The sequence below is a fragment of the Neomonachus schauinslandi genome, chromosome 6 (genome assembly GCF_002201575.2).
Source record: "Neomonachus schauinslandi chromosome 6, ASM220157v2, whole genome shotgun sequence".
Taxonomy (NCBI): Eukaryota; Metazoa; Chordata; class Mammalia; order Carnivora; family Phocidae; genus Neomonachus; species Neomonachus schauinslandi.
Window position 1 is genome coordinate 134,553,094 of NC_058408.1, and position 3,710 is coordinate 134,556,803.

Below are 3,710 nucleotides of genomic sequence, written 5' to 3' on the forward strand. Positions count from 1 at the left end.
GTTTCCTATTAGTGACATCGACTGTCAAAAGCAATGCCTGAGATATGTCCTTGAGAGCCCTTTAAAGGGGCCTCAGGTCTTTGTGGCTGTGAAAGTTGGAAGGATGGCAGTTCCTGCCTTGCCGTCCCAGGGGACAAAGACAGCCTTCTGATTTAAGGACCAAGTAAGGTACTTGTCAGCATAACCAATGTGTTCTCCCAGTGGCTGCAACCAAGGGAGACTTGCTCTTTGGCCCCTAGCAGTGAGCAAACCTTCACTGAGTTTGTTAGGGCTGCACCAGAAAAGCTGGCAAATTGCATACAGGGACACTAGAGGCATATTATATATTATTGTTGCCACATAATTCTAGCACTTGTCAACATCTAGTAATCCCCTATAATTCAGGCATGCTTCTAAAATGGCAAACAGTTGTTTACTGGAGCCAATAGAGGTCTAGCAATTACAAAACTAGTTATTAAGACCAAAAAAAAGAAAAAGAAGAAGAAAATAATGAATAAATAATTGTCCCTGCAGTTTTTCCACCTTCTTGTTACCAAGAAGCAAGTAGTTTAGCTGACCTGCACTAAGGGGGTTATGGCATGCTTTTAGAGAAAACATATCCAGAAAGGAATTTTTTCCTGAATGTGTTCCATCTAAATTTATCAGGGATATTAAGAAGTAGGCCAGGAAAAAATAAATCAAACAAAGAAGGATAAGTTCCTGAACTCAAGGATTTACTAAAGAATTCCACAGAATTTTGCTGTATCCTTAACTTTCTCATCAAGGACAACATTCAGATCAGAATATTGTGAAACAAGGAATGGGAATGTGGGTTTGTTTGGGGGAAATGAGAGGAACCATCTACTCCAAATTTCTTTAAACCTCAGGAGGTTTAGGAGCTACAAGGGACCCTCAGGTCATGTAGCTCTGATGTTCCCCACACTCAGGAATGAGGTGGTAATGCCCACAGAGATGAAGAATCAAAGGCAAACATGGCTCAGCTTCTAAGATAATTCTGTGCACTTAGAAGGTTTCCTACACACACATTATTGTATATTAAAACAAACAGATATACTATTAAGACAAGTTAGCAATTTGCCAGAATTTTTTAAGGAGGCCTTGTCAAAAAACTTTACCGATTGCAGTGGCTGCTCCAAACCCACAGGTCTTCTCTCCTTTCTGCCACCAGATGTACCCAGGGGAATGTCAGAGAAACCCAGAATGAACCAATTCCTCACCAATTCTGTGATGATGGAAAGAGAGACCCAGGAAATGAAAGGGACTTGTCCAGTCCATACTGGGTCTATGGGCACAGCCAGAGCTTGGTTCCCTTTCTTCTCTTCCAGGGCTCTTCCTCTGACCTACAACAGGGTGGAACCTGGAGAGGGGAGCCTGCCCAACCCCATTTGCTTCAGTCTGGCCTTTGAGGTAAAAACAGATTCCCTTGAAAGCTGCTACAGCCTCTCTGGAAAACAGTGGTGGTTCCTCAAGATGTTAAAATAGAGCTACCCTATGACCCAGCAATTGCACTACTAGGTATTTACCCCAAAGATACAGATGTGGTGAAAAGAAGGGGCACATGCACCCCAATGTTCATAGCAGCAATGTCCACAATAGCTAAACTGTGGAAGGAGCCAAGATGCCCCTCAACAGACGAATGGATAAAGAAGATGTGGTCCATATATACAATGGAATATTACTCAGCCATCAGAAAGGATGAACACCCACCATTTGCATCGACATGGATGGAACTTGAGGGGATTATGCTAAGTGAAGTAAGTCAAGCAGAGAAAGACAATCATCATAGGGTTTCACTCATATGTGGAACATAAGCAATAGCATGGAAGACTACAGGGGAAGGGAGGAAAATCTGAAAGGGGAGAAATCAGAGAGGGAGATGAACCATGAGAGACCATGGACCCCAGGAAATGAACTGAGGGTCTCAGAAGGAAAGGAAGTAGGGGGAGGGGATAACAGGGCAATGGGTATTAAGGACACGTGTTGTGATGTGCACTAGGTGTTATACGTAACTAATGAATCATTGAATACTACATCAAAAACTAATGATATACTATACAGTGGCTACCTGAACATAATATTAATTAATTAATTAATTAATTAATTTTTAAAAACTGGGGTGTGTGGGGGGACAAGATTCTCTGGTTGCTGTTTCTCTGGAGAAATCAGCCCCAGGGTGATGGTGCATGGTCCTTCTCTAGGAGCCAGGTCACATCCATTCCCACCCTGTTTCCACCTTCCTGCAACACACTCCCCCTAAAACAGAACTGAGTACTCATCTGTCTTTGTGGGTGGTGTTAAAGAGAGCTCATTCCTTCATTCATTCCTTCACTTTTATCCTATGCATGTTGATGGAAATACAGAGCTAAGTAATTGAGCCATTGCCTCTCCCCTCAGGGAGGTTACAGTTTAGTCCAGTAAGAAGGCAGGGAGAATGGTGTCCATCTACTTGACACTCAATGTGCATTCTCCATCCTAATTCTCACCCCAGGAGGAGTTTTAATGACAGAGAAAATGATTTGTCCTGCCCATGCCCAGCAGCTGAGATTGCTCAGTCCTATCTCCCTGATGAGAGAAAGTAACTGTTCCTTTCTGGTCCTGCCCCCAACTACAATAAAATATATCAACAATAAACAGTGGAACTGAAGCTCTAGAAATTAATCATTTGGGTAAATATTTGCCTGATGATGATGAAGCCTCCAGCAAACTTCAGGAGAACGAGTCCTGGTGCTAAGATGGAGACTCAGGGGCTTTGTGTATCCTAAAGACTTTTTCCCCTTATTTCTAGGTGTTGTATCCTCACCTTTCCCTGCAACATGTGAAGGCAGGATGGAGATTAAGGCCAAACGTCCTGACCAGCCATAACAGAGTGTGGCCCCAGGGCCTCTCAGCCAAGTGGCTTCCTCTCCCTGCCTCCCTCCATGAGCCACACCCCTTCTTCTGGTCTTCCTGATGCTTCATGTTTCCCTCCATCCTGTTGAAGGAGGAAGCACCATAAGCAGCCCTCCTCTCCCCCTGGGCCTTCTAAGAAGGAGAAGACCCTAGATGTCAGAGGCCAACCTGCCACCTAAAGTCAAAGAGTAGAGCACGATCAATGTTTGCAAATACAACTGTTGATGGGTAGATTGTGTTCCAAAGCATCACTCTATCTTGCCATTCACTACCTCTTTCCATACTCTACTTAAAAAAAAAAAAAAATGGCAACATCTTTCCCTTTTTGACTCATGATAAAATGGGATTTTCTTGTTCTGAAGAGCTGCTGAGGCAGGAGACTTGGATTCTTAAAGACAGATTAGCAGACGCTAGCTGGGTTTATGAGCAGCCATGTGATTTCTCATACAGATTCTTCTTGTCCAGTTTGATTTGAAAATGTTTGATTTGTGTATAGTTCACTTCTGGGTATATTAATACTTATAATTTCCCTTGATCCTTGCTACAATTCTATGGGAACTTTTCTTATTATACTGGGGAAGAAACTTATTCAGCCAACATTTACTAATTGTCCTCCAAGGGCCATCACTGTGCAGTGGATATAAAGTTGAGCCAGACCCGTCTCCCATTTTTAATACTTATAATACTCTGTGATACATGAGCCTCACCACCCTCATACTATCTTATATACATGATATTAATAAATGTTGATGGTTGTCCTGTCATCTGCTCTACCTGGAGAGAGCAGGGGAAGATCTAATGAAGATATTCTAGCAGAAACT